Raw genomic sequence first — 13,344 nt, forward strand, 5'->3', positions numbered from 1 at the left:
TTATTTTTAAACCTTAAAATATGAAATGATCATCTCACAGACTGGCTTTCTCACCAGGTAAGATTGCTTGAGCTAATAGTCTGCCAGTGTAATTGCAAAGAGTCTGGAGACAAGGCATTCTCTGGAGTGACAGCAGTTGTGAACTTTACTTCACTCACTGGTTCTTCTGAGCCTGAATCTGTTGAAATTCCAATAATATGGCAAAGCTTATTTGTTCTCTCAGGGTTTTTTTAGGGGGAGGAATCAGTAGTTGTATGAAATAGCCTTGTTGGGTGACTTTGGGGATTTCAGAGTGTGTTGCTGTTTTTTGGACTGTGGTTGTAGTTGTTTTGTTATAAAAATAGTACATGACCTACAACTTTGTACGTACAACTCTTATTTAAAAAAAATAAAACTAAATAAAAATATTTTTAATTAAACAAATTAACTAAGTCCATTAAACTTAGATCAACATAGCTACAGCACTCAGGGGTGTGAAAAATCCACACTCCTGAGTACCATAGCTATGCTGATGAAAGGGTGCAGAGGCAGCTAGGCTGATGGAAGAATGCTTCTGATGATCTAGCTGCAATTGCTCAGGAAGCTGGTGTTCCTTCCTACAGAGACAGAAAAACCTCTTCTACACAACAGGGGTTATGCTGACGTAGCTCTGGCACCGTAGCTATGTCGCTATAACCCCTGTTGTTTAGACATAGCTTTAAAGTTCCAACTTTGCTCCAGAATAGCACACAGCATTTCATCTGGCTCTTGTGAGTTTTCTCCTTACTGTAAATTCCCAGAGTATGCTATGATTAAGATGGGGTTGACCTGTTTATTCCCTCGGAACAGCATGAGTCCTATTGACTCCACATTGGGACTGTTGGGGAAGCTAGTTGGCTCCGGGGTTTGTGAAAAGCCAGAGCTACAGGAGGTAGGTTTTTTTTTTTTTTTTAACTGCTAATAGTAGATTCTGTGGGTGTACAACTGCTGACAGCCACATCTGAACACTGCTGCAGAATTCTATCACCCGTGCTGCAAATATTGGGCCCGTAGAGCTGTAATTTCAGACCTTCTGCCTTTGTATCACCAATTATAGATTGTATTTTGGTGCTGAAATTTCAGCAGATGACTATAGCATGCCCTGATCTGGCTAATTTTTATAGGCAATACTAAAAGCTAGCACCAGAGACAGAGGAAGGCTGGTCTGTAACCTGAAAATGAGCTACCCTCTCCCTTCTTTAAAAGGCAATCAGGGTACAAAACCTCAGCTTTGAGATCTTTAGCATACGAGAAGTTAAAATTGAATGGTGTGCAGAGGATAGATACTCTACAAATGCATTAACATTGCAGCTACATTTGAAATGATAAATGACAGAGTTAATCATGGAGTAACTGTAGATAATCTCATGAACTGTTCTCCACTGAAGTCATAATTAACCGTCTGCATGCATAGAGCTGCCTAGTAATGTTTCCTGTCAGTACTTACCATCCACAAGGATCTGGCATTAGGTTAGAATGGCTTACACAGAGCCATTTAGAAACTGTACTTGTCATCAAATGGTATAGTACTTTTGTCTGTTCTGATTAGGAACAACATTTGTTTACTAGCTTAAGATGCAGTGACAAGTGTCAAAGCAAATTTGTCAGCAAAAAACATACTGAAGTGTCAATTCTATTGGATACACACTGATAGAAAAATCATAATCCTAGTTCTGCAAAATAAGGATGGACATAATTGTCACTATAATATCCTAATTTTGGACTGCAAATTTGAAAGCTGTGTAATTTGATTGGTTTGATCTGTGATTTTTTTCCTCCTTGTTACAATTACTGAACCAGTTTTTGTTTTTTCCCAGTGTGTAGAGTATCTTATTTTAGCAAATCGTTTTTGAGGTATATTACAGTTGATGGAAGAAAAAGGGGGAGGGTGGAGAGTATTTAAGCATTCCACAACCTTGTAATATTTCAGACAGAACAAAGAAGAGAAAACAGCTTTGTAACTAGTTCAAAGCTAATCTTTCTAGTGATTGTGTAAAATTTAGACTTTAATATGAATATGAGCATGAAATGCCTTCAGATATCAGCCCACATTACAATCTGCTACTTTGTTTTGAATGAATGTGTCGTGACTAGAAGTTTAAGTGGTAGCTACAGATAAGATTCAACAGAGTACTTTAATGATATCCCTTTTCAAGTTAGCTGCTGGAAATATTATTTTCATTTAATTTGCTGGAGTCCAGGGAGAATATAATTTTATTTTCCTTTATATAAAATTAACAAACCTGTGATGTTCAAAAGCCAATGCCAAAATCTTAATTAAAATGGACATTTTCTCTAATCTTAAGCATGTTCAGAAAAAAACATCCTGCCTGAAATAATTTAATCTTTGCTCTTCAACTGAGGGAAATTCCAAATGAATATTTTGTATATGCCTCGATGGTATCAAATATTTGTTTCACAATGCAGCTGTTTAAGAACAAATCTTGTTATGATATTAATTTATAATGGATTCTCCTTTTTGGGGTTTGTCCCAAACCATTCACTTTCATTTGTTTTACTCCACAGTGTCTTTTAGTAAACTAATGTTGTGTATACACTAATAGCAATTTTTAAATCATCTAGATTCAATATCTACGTTAATCATTATGAGACACAAATCCTACCCCCCTGTACTGTGGGAATGGAAAACGCTCCTGCAATGGAGATGGTGTTGTTCCACCATGCAGAAGTGGGATGTGGAAGAGAACAGGAACTGTAAATTAAAATTCCAGGTCAGACAGGGGATGCAGTGCCTCCCTTGCCCCTGCATGCTGCTGAAAAGGACTGGGGTGGGGCAAGATGAGAAATGGCAAGGCAGGCTGGAGGATAGGGTGACCAGATAGCAAATATGAAAAATCGGGACAGGGGATGGGGGATAAATAGGGACCCAATATAAAAAAAGCCCCAAATATCAGGAGTGTCCCTATAAAATCGGGACATCTGGTCACCCTACTGGAGGATCTCCCACTGCACAGATCCTTTACTCCTTTCTGTACCTGGAGTACAGATCTAATCCTACCCTGGATCTTGGCTGGATTAGTCACCACAGAGTGAGTCTGATGTAACTGTGTATGCCCCACCTGTTTTCTCCCTTCCCCTTCTCCTTCTCCTTTAATAGAGCTCCACAACCCCAACAAAGGTACTGAAACTTGGAAGAGGATTTGAAACTGTGAGCCAAATCCTGAAGTTCTTATTCTCTATTTATACAAAACTCTCGCTGAAACCTGAGTAAGGAGTACGGTATTTGTCCAGACAAATTAATATCTCTAAAATTTAATAGCTTATTTACAGGGACAACTTTTATATCTTTTGAGGAGTGATAACTGTTTATTCTAAATGGATGCCACACTGCCTCAGGTCCTTCCAGCCCTGTTGTTTCCCAAGTTCAGTTTCATTTGAGCCTTCATACTGTACTCCAAAGTACTTTTTGAAATGAAGCGCTGGGATCCACTAATCTGTAACCCATAGGAGGAAGACTCCTTAGGGCTGTTACTTCTCAATAATCTAAGCAACAGCTGACATATGAACCTAGCTGGCAAAGATGCCATAGCATAGCTATTTCTTGACTGTGATGCGAAGACAGTGAAAGCATTTTCTTCCAGGCCAGTTTTCATTATCATTTGTAACAGGGTCACATTGAAACAGCCTTAGAAGGAAATAGAAAGTAAATATGTTGTGCCACAAACTGAGACTCACAAAATGTTTTTTTTTAAATTGTAGTCAGGATTTGACTATATTATTTTTGTCCACATATTTATTATGCTGATTTTAATGTTGGGGTGATAAGCCTAGTATTTGAACAAAAAACTTAATTTTGGGGGGATTTTATGGTTTTCTTCCAGGCTAACAGTGTATGTCATAAAAATTTGCTTATACCAGGTAATGCAGTGAAAATGTGTGCTAAAAACGGAGACCACAGGGAACTTCTTTGGGTTTCTGTTTGGACTCAGTGTCCTGCCCAGGTTCATTGAAAGGGTTGTGAGGTGGACCAAATGTTATGGTGTAAACAAATTGAGAATCAAGATAGCCTTCCTTTTGGCCCCCATCTGGGACGCACTTAACTTTGAAGTGTTCAAAGCAGAGGCCCCATGACCTGCAACCCTCCCTCTGATGTCTTCTGGGATGGGGGTTGACCAGATTTTCCCCCCACCCATCCCGACCCTAGCACCAGACTGAAGCAGGATCTTTGGAGGACCCAATACTGGGCTTCTGAATTTGGGATTATGAAACACTGGGCTCCAGTGATCTGCCTACCTGTTGCAGTAAGGTTTTACCTGAGTGGGTTGCAAACACAACTGCAGAACCCTCCTCTTTTATCTGGGCTTACGACCAGCACTGTTAGCAGTAGCAGAGCTTCCCTCATAGTAGCTTAGTAAAAGCTTTCTGGTCACAGTGGGAAAACCTGGAGTTTAAAGATGAAATAAAGAGGATGTGGGAGAGGCCAGTGGGTTGTGGATGCAGGTACTAGCTGGTTATACTGGATACATTGAAAAAGTAGGGGTCATGATCTTAAAACCACTGGACATTTTGGTGTTACAAAAATCTTAGCCAAGCTAAGGGAGAAATTCTGTTCTGTAAAATACAGAAAGGAAGTAGAAAATTGGTGCAGGAACTATAATACTTGTGTTGCAAAGAAGGACCCCCTCCCCTTAAAGTGAGAGAGCCCTTTAGCAGAAGTATCTTATGGTGGTCCCAATGGAACACACTGCCATTGCTATTCTTGGGCCCTTGCCTGAGGCAGAGGCTGGTAATCAATATTTGTTGATAGCTATGAACTTCTCATAAAATGGCCTGGGGTTTATCCAATAAGAAATTGAGAGGCTGTGACAGTAGCTGAGGTCCTAGTGAATGATTTTTTCACCAGATTTGGGATCATGAGTAAATTACATGCAAAGCAAAAGAGAAACTTTGAATACAAAGTGTTTCAATTGATTTGCAAGATTCTAGGGATCCACAAAACTCAAAATTCCCCAGTACAGTCACAATTTGATGGCATGGTGGAAAGGTTCAATAGGACTTTGGTGGTTCAGCTGGCTACTTTTGTAGAATAGCACTAAAGGGAGTGGGACCAGCATATCCTTTTGATGACTTATGGAACTACAATCAATGGGAGTGCAACATGTACCCCAGCATTCCTCATATTTGGGCATGAACTGAGGACCGCAGCAAACCTCTTGTATGGCGTTCCTGAAGATGAATAAATGGACTAGAATGATTTGAACTCTGGAAACCCTACAATCCAAAATTGAAAAAGTTCACACCTTTCCTAGGGAAAATTTGAGGATAACCTTTGAAGAAATGAAAAGGCTGTATGATATAAGGCAGAGGTGGGCAAGCTACGGCCTGTGGGACTCTCCTGCCCGGCCCCTGAGCTCCTGGCTCGGGAGGCTAGCCCCCGCCCCCTCACCTGCTGTCCCCCTACCCCCGCAGCCACACTGCCACACAGGCAGCGCGGCTGGGTCCGTCTGGGCAGCGGGGCTGTGAGCTCCTGCCACTCTGAGTAGCATGGTAAGGGAGCGACGGCGGTGTGCACACAGCGGCGAGTAGGGGGTTCCAGGGGGCAGTCAGGGGACAGGGAACAGGGGGCGGTTGGATGAGGCAGAGGTTCTGGGGGGGGCCGTCAGGGGTCGGGTAACGGGGGGGGAGTTGGATAGGCATGGGAGTCCGGGGGGCCTATCAGGGGGCGGGGGTGTGGATAGGGGTCGGGGCAGTCCGGGGACAGGGAGCCGAGGGGGTTAGATAGGGGGCGGGGTCCTGGGAGGCCTGTCAGGGGGCGGGGGTGTGGATAGGGGTTGGGGGGGCAGTCAGGGGACAGGGAGAGGGGGGGTTGGATAGGTGTGGGAGACCCAGGGGGCCTGGCAGGGGGCGGGGGTGTGGATAGGGGTCAGGGCAGTCAGGGGACAGGGAGAAGGGGGGGGTTGATGGGGGTAGGGTCCCGGGGGGGTGGTTAGGGGCGGGGAGGTGCTGGGAGGGGGCAGTCAGCGGACAAGGAGCAGGGAGGATTGGATGGGTTGAGGGTTCTGAGGGGGGCAGTCAGGGGGTGGGAAGTGGGTGGGGACAGATAGGGGGTGGGGGCCAGGCTGTTTGGGGGGCACAGCCTTCCCTACCCGGCCCTCCATACAGTTTTGCACCCCGATGTGGCCCTCAGGCCAAAAAGTTTGCCCACCCCTTACCCCAGACCATATGATATAAGGTCATATGGGGAAACTTAAGAGGGGACCTTGCACAATCTTAAAAGAAAGAAGAGTAGGAACCTTAAACTGGATAATCTTTAGTAGGGGCCCTGTACAGTACTGACTCAAATAAAGGAAGAGGTAAAGAGGATGCAACTGGGCCCAAGACTAAACCCAAAGTTATCCATACGTATGAGAAGATATCATGGAGACAGAATTTCACCTTGGCTGCCCCCTAACTGTGAGAATGTAGCTGAAAGTTGAGGCTGAAAGAGTTGTTAAAGGTGAATTCCCCATTAAGAGTTAGGACAAGATGGGCAGGGTCTGTCTCAGCCATCAAATTCCACAGAAACAACAGGGGTTCCTTCAGGGCTGATTGAAAGGAAACTCAGGGAGAGAAAAGCCCCAAAGAGATGTGGGTGGGCAAAAAATTATTTTGGGTAGGTGATATGAAAACATCTTGACAGAAAGGCACTGTCTTGGATCATAGTAAACCTTGTATCATTTTTAATTTCTTAATTTATTTATTTTCTTTCTGTTTGAGATGGTTTGTTGGTGTTACCCTTGATAGGTTTGAGTTTACCTTTCAGTTAGCATAACTGTAAGCATAACCTCCACTTAAGACAAAGAAAGGTGTGAACCTTCCCAGGAGCTTTTTCTGAGTATTGTGTGTGTGAGAGAGAGGTGTGTGTGTGTGTGTGTGTGTGTGCAGGGGGGGGGACGACCACAAAGAAACTGAGCACAGACAAGAAAGACTAAGGCTATGGCTACACTACAGCGTAAGTTAACATAAGTAACATATGTAGCTCAGGGGTGTGAATTAGCCACAGTGGTGGACAGCGCTATGTCGGCGGGAGAGCTTCTCCTGCCAACATACCTACTGTCCCTTGTGGGGGCTGGAGTAATTAAGCTGATGGGAGAGCTCCCTCCTATTGGTTTAGAGTGGCTATATTAGGGCTTATCTACACTGGCAATTTACAACACTGCAACTTTCTCGCTCAGGGTGTGAAAAAACACCCCCCTGAGCGCAGCAAATTTCGGAGCTGTAAAGCACCAGTGTAAACAGTGCACCAGCACTGGGAGCTACGCCCCTTGTGGTGGTGGTTTTTTTCGAGCACTGGGAGAGCTCTGTCCCAGCGCTCTGCCGTGACCACACAAGCCACGTTAAAGCGCTGCCGTGGCAACGCTTTAGTATCACCAGTGTAGACTAGCCCTTAGAGCTTACAGCGTTTCAGCTACACTGCTGCAACTGCGCCCCACTCTAAACCCTCTAGTGTAGCCATAGCCTAAGAGAGAGAGGGAGCCAACCTAACGGAGAAGCTGTGAAAGCACAGTGGCTGACCCTGGAAGAAACCTTGGAGAGGGGTTTTTGGACCAGAGTGCAGTCTGAAAAGAGTGTTCTTGGTGCTGTGAGCAAAAGAAGTTGTGTCCTGCTATTCGATTCCTTCTGTGTTCAGAGACACAGAACTTTGTATATTCTTTGTAATAAACAAAACTGCAGCATCACAGGAGATACCAGATTCCATCAATTCCAACTGGAACATCCCAAAGGCCCCAAACTATGACTAGCTGCTCATGTCAAAAGGGGCAACAGTATTCTCCCACCCATGTGTAAGGCCACAAGAAAAGGACCTACAATTTTGGTGAGACCACTACAGTCCTAATCCAGAGATTATCAGGAAGCACTGACTGATCTAGCCTTATAATTTAGGGTGATCAGTTGATAGGTATATTGCCCCAACAGTCCTTGAAAGGTCTTCTGCAGGTGCAGTGTTGCCAACTCTCCCAGTTTCATCCCATTTTTGGTCCTTTCTAAAGATGGTTTTGCAATGCCTTGAAGCTCTGGTTGGCTGCCTTCCCACTTCCTTGCTTCCTGGGGAAGAGCAGCCAATTGGGGCTGCTGTGGGAAGCTGGAAGAGCCCTATCCCTCTCCCCTTAGGCTCTGACAGAAGTTTTTGTGTAGAGAGGGAAGGAGGGAGCAGAAAGAGTCTAGCTTCTCAGGGCAGCTTTAGTCCCCTCCTCTCTCTCTCCTCCTATGGAAATTTGTCAGTTTCTCTTGCTCTTCCCTCCTCCCCTGCCTTCTCCTCTAATCCTGCAACACCCGGCCTGGGAAGGGGCAGAAGAGCTCTCTGGCTGGAACTGCCCCGACCCCAGACCAGAGAGAATAGCGTGGCGAACTTCTACAGCTGCACGAGGAGCATAGGGGAGGCTGCGGGCATGGGGCAGATGTGGGGCTGTGGGGCTGGACAATACTGATGTGGATGTGAGGGCTGAGGCAGATGTAAGGGCTAAGGACACAAAATTGATTGAGATAGGGTATAAAGGGGACAGAAGTTACATGGGGTTAGGTGCATAACTAATTGATGGGCTGGGGGAACAGCATTAATTAATCAGAATTTTGAGGTTTGGGAAGAAGGTGGAAGCTCTGCACCATCAGGCTCCACTTTATACAAATCTGTGTAATCTGTTCTCAAGTGGGTCTAATAGCATGATCTCCTGCAGCAGGAGCATTACTCACTATCTATCTCTGAGGCTTGCCAGCACTGTAATTGTCACATCTAATGGAGGTGGGCAGGGGTGGTTCTGAAATGAGAAAACCTACCAAAAAACATTATATAATCCCCTTTTAAAAGTCTAGTGGTTTTGGGAGGCAATCTCCTCATTGTTTGGGGGTCTAACTCATGATTTTTGAATTTTGGGGATTGACAATAATACAAACCTGCCTCCTTCCCCCCACACTCCGGTAGCAGGAGGGCAGGAAAGCCTTCAGCTCCATGTGTTACTTGTTCCATATTGATAGTGGGCCCTGAGAGGTTGCTATGGAAACTCTATGATATTCCTAGTTGCTCCAGGCTCCTCAGTCCATGGTGTTCCCAAGTTGTGTGCTCATTATGGAGTAGACTGAAGCTTTACTATGCTGCTACAGAAAGGGGGCCAAGCAGGCCTACCGCCTTCTAGAAGATTCCTTTCAAGGACTGGATGGAGTGTGGGGGAAGACAAGGGGTTTCTCAGGAAGCTTAAAGAGCAGAAATGCAAGTCACAGGAATTCGCAAGAAAAATGTAGAAGGAAATTGGAGTCGGTAGTTGAGCCTGTTGAGGGAGTTTGTTGCTGTTGAGAGGAAGGAGAGGGGTGGTAAAAATGGTAAGTTTTATGGGGATTCCAATAGATTTGAACCTAAATTTTGATTGTACATTAAAGGGTTCACCCCTTGCTTACCTTGGAAAAAAAATCTTGCAGCCTGGGCTAATAAAATGTATGTGAGATGAAACCAGAGGCTTTCACACAGCTCTGATACACTCCATCGGACAAATTATATTCTAGAGCAGTGTTTCTTAATCTTTTTGTGCTGGTGACCCTCTTTGGACTTAAAAAAAAATGGTGACCTCCATATACTGAGACTTGAAAAAATTGCAGCACCCTACCTTAAATATCATTAAGTATCATTATATAAATATCATTATAAAAAATACTGGCCCACCAGCATTAATAAACTGATATTTCAAACCTACGCAAATATCTGGGCCTGTGTTAGGGGGTAGCAAGCAGGGCAATTTCCCGGGCCGCACACCACAACGGGCCCCGCAAAGCTAAATTACATGCTTCAGCCCTAGGTGGCAGGGTTCGAGGTTTCAGCTTCAGCCCTGAGCCCTGCTGCCCAAGGCTGAAGCATGTAGCTTAGCTTTGCGGGGCCCGCTGTGGCATGCAGCCCTGGGCAATTGCCCTGCTTGCTACCCCCCAACACCCAGGGCCAGCTCTAGGCACCAGCAAAACATGCAGGTGCTTGGGGCGGCACATTTCCAGGGGTAGCATTCCCGCGCCAGCCATGCCGCCCTTAGAAATGTGCCCCTGCTGCCCCAGCTCGCCCCTGCTCCCTGAGCGTGCTGCCGGACCTCCGCTTCTCCCCCCTTCCTCCCAGGCTTGCCACACGCGAAACAGCTGTTTGGTGTGGCAAGCCTGGGAGGGAGAGAGGAGAAGCTGACTGGCGACAGCGCACTCAGGGGAGGCGGCGGTGGAGCGGAGGCGAGCTGGGGCGGGGAGCGGTTCCTCTACTCCCCCTCCGTTGCTTCCTGCGCTCCCCCCGCTCACCTCCACTCCGCTGCCTCGTCTGAGAGGGAGCGGGGAGAAGCGGCATGGTGGTGTGCTTAGGGGAGCAGGCAGAGTGGAAGTGAGCTAGGGTAGGGGAGAAATTCGGCATGCCTGGGGGAGGAGGCGGGGCCGGGCATTTGGGGAAGAGGTGGGGGGGGCACAAAAAAAAGCGGGGGCGGCCAAAATTTTTTTTGCTTGGGGTGGCAAAAATCTTTAGGGCCGGCCCTGCTAACGCCAGCCCTGCTTGCGACCCCCCTAATCCTGTCCTGTAACCCCCAGTTTGAGAAACACTGTTCTAGAGAAACAGCCTCTGGTGGAGCACTGATTTTACTTACCTGTCTATATTTTTAATATACCATTAACTCCTCACTTAAAGTGGTCCCAGTTAACGTTGTTTTGTTGTTACATTGTTGATCAATTAGGGAACATGCTCATTTAAAGTTGTGCAATGCTCCCTTATAATGTCGTTTGGCAGTTGCCTGCTTTGTCCACGGCTTGCAAGAAGAGCAGCCTTTTGAAGCTAGCTGGTGGGGGCTTGGAACCAGGGTGGACCGGCAGCCCCCCATCAGCTCCCTGTTCCCCTACGTTCCCTGTTCTCCCTGTGCAGCAGCCGCCCCCCAGGCTATCAATTGCTGGCAGTTCAGCTGTCCCTCCCCCCACTGCCATGTGCTGCTCCTGCCCTCTGCCTTGGAGCTGCTCCCCAAGCCTCCTGCTTGCTGAGCAGGGGGAGAAGAGTGGGGCTAATGTCATGGTGTCCCCCTCCCTCCTGGGTGAGACATTCTGCAATAGGGTGGTACATCTAACTTGGTGCTAAACTAGGTGTGTGGGGGCAGGAGTGGATACAGCACTTGTCTTGCAAAATTCTATCAAGCTGTATTGGTTTCTTATTTAGTGGTTTTGCATGTTCACACTAGAAATCCAGCTGAGGTTTCTAGTTCCACGAGATGTCTGATGAGTATTATGTTGTCTAATGAGCGCACACAGTCACTGAAGGCTTATGCATCTTTTATGCACCCTGAGTGCAAAACAGAGGATGTTTATATGATGAGAATATCTTATGAACCTTCAGGAAATTATGCACTTTTTGAAAGTTGTGCAATTAAGCCATTTTTCTTTTTTAGTATTAAAGAAAGTGCCATGGTTTTCTAAAAGCAGCTATGTATTTCAGGATTCTGCAATCTAAGAGAAAGCAGAGGGAGAAAAAGTTATCAAACAGACTAGTGAATCATTTGAAGCCTATGTGGCCTGAACCTGAGAGGGGCTTAGTACCCTCAGCAGCCTTTGCTTTAGCCTAAGGGTATGTCTACACAGCAAAGAAAAACACACGGCTGGTCCATGCCAGCCGACTCGAATGTAGGCTATGTGGCTGTTTCATTGCTGTGTAGACTTCCGGGCTTACACTCTAGGATGGGGTGGAAGGGTCCCAGAGTTCGGGCTCATGCTGGAGTTGGAACTTGGGGACCCTCCCACCCCATCCTAGAGTGTAAGCCTGGAAGTCTACACAGCAATGAAACAGCCCCACAGCCTGAGCCAGAGTCAGCTGGCATGAGTCAGCCACAGGTTTTTCTTTGTTTGTAGACATACCGTAAAGATCTAGTTTGGCAACCATGATGAGCTGTTCTCATGAGATTTTTAACCTGAAATTGCAGAAATCTTGACTGACATTATAATGATGATAATTTTAGAGATACCTATAGATAGTAAATACATTTGTATTTGTCCGTTCTCCATAGGGTGATGAGGTGTCCAGTTTTCGACCGGAACACCCAGTCGAAAAGGGATTCTGGCGGCTCCAGTCAGCACTGCTGACTGGGCCATTGACTGTCCGGCTGGCAGGCTCCCTGCTACCCTCCATGCTGCATAGCTCCCGGGAAGCAGTCGGCATGTCCAGGTCCAAGGCTTAGGTGTGGCCAGGGGGATACGCCTGCTTCCCTGCCCTCAGATGCAGCTCCCATTGGCTGGGTCAGGGCTGGGGACGAACTAGCGTGACTCGCGAGCGCTCAGTAGGCAGCTATTGAGGGGTTGTGTGCATGCCTCTCCCGCTGCTGCTGGCCCTCTTCTTCTCCTCGTGCTCCTCCTATAGCTGTGCTCCATCTGTCACCCCATCGCTGGCACCCAGGAGTTCGAGGTATCCCCATCTCTGAGTGCTGGGAATGGGGCTGCTGGAGGAGAGGAGAGGAAAATGAGACGAATCCAGCGCCCAGCCCAGCGTACCCTCCTCAAGGAGTCGGGGCAGGCCCGGCCCAGCAGCACCATCCCAGCACTGCCTCTGCCCTGGCAGCACTGCCTCCCCAGCCCAGGATAATCCTCCTGTGTCTGCTGCTGGCCCCAGCAGCACTTGACTCTGGGCAATTCCTCCCCCACAGCCCTGCACCCCATCACTTCATCCCTACCCCATCCCACTCCGCCCTGCCCCTCACACCTACCCATCCCAGCCCTGTACCCCTTACAGTGCTCTACCACCCATCCTCTCCACCTCCCAGAGCTGCCACCCCCATGTCCCTCACCTCCCACAGCCCTGCACGCCATTCACCTCCATATACTGCTGCACTCCCATTTTGTCCCTATACACCCCTGTGCCCCCCACATCCTCATACACCTGTACCATACACCATACACCTGTAGGTTGGATATTAGGAAAAACTTTTTCACTAGGAGGGTGGTGAAACACTGCAATGCGTTGCCTAGGGAGGTGGTGGAATCTCCTTCCTTAGAAATTTTTAAGGTCAGGCTTGACAAAGCCCTGGCTGGGATGATTTAATTGGGGATGGGTCCTGCTTTTGAGCAGGGGGTTGGACTAGATGACCTACTGAGGTCCCTTCCAACCCTGATATTCTATGATTCTATGATTCTACCCTTCTGCCTCCCCCTGCATCCCCATCCTACCCACATACCCCTCCCATACTCCCTCCTCTCTCCTTCACTGCCCTCTCTCACCCTCACCCTGCTCTCATCCTTGGCCTCTTTCCCTCCCCATCCTCTCTCCTCTACACCCCCCACATCTTTTCCCCTCCAACCCACCCTCCTCCCTTCCCGGGCGGGTGATTTAGGCAGCCCCTGGAAGAG

General features: G+C 47.2%; 1 long non-coding RNA gene across 1 annotated transcript in view; it reads left to right on the forward strand.

Annotated features, from left to right (window-relative positions):
• Positions 1–634: 634 nt before the first annotated feature.
• Positions 635–13,344, forward strand: part of LOC125635569 (uncharacterized) — a 203,171-nt gene continuing 190,461 nt past the window's right edge. Inside the window, exon 1 of the long non-coding RNA XR_007356307.2 lies at positions 635–910. This is a non-coding gene — a long non-coding RNA (uncharacterized LOC125635569). The remainder of the gene's footprint in view (positions 911–13,344) is intronic.

The sequence above is a fragment of the Caretta caretta genome, chromosome 4 (assembly GCF_965140235.1).
Source record: "Caretta caretta isolate rCarCar2 chromosome 4, rCarCar1.hap1, whole genome shotgun sequence".
NCBI lineage: Eukaryota > Metazoa > Chordata > Testudines > Cheloniidae > Caretta > Caretta caretta.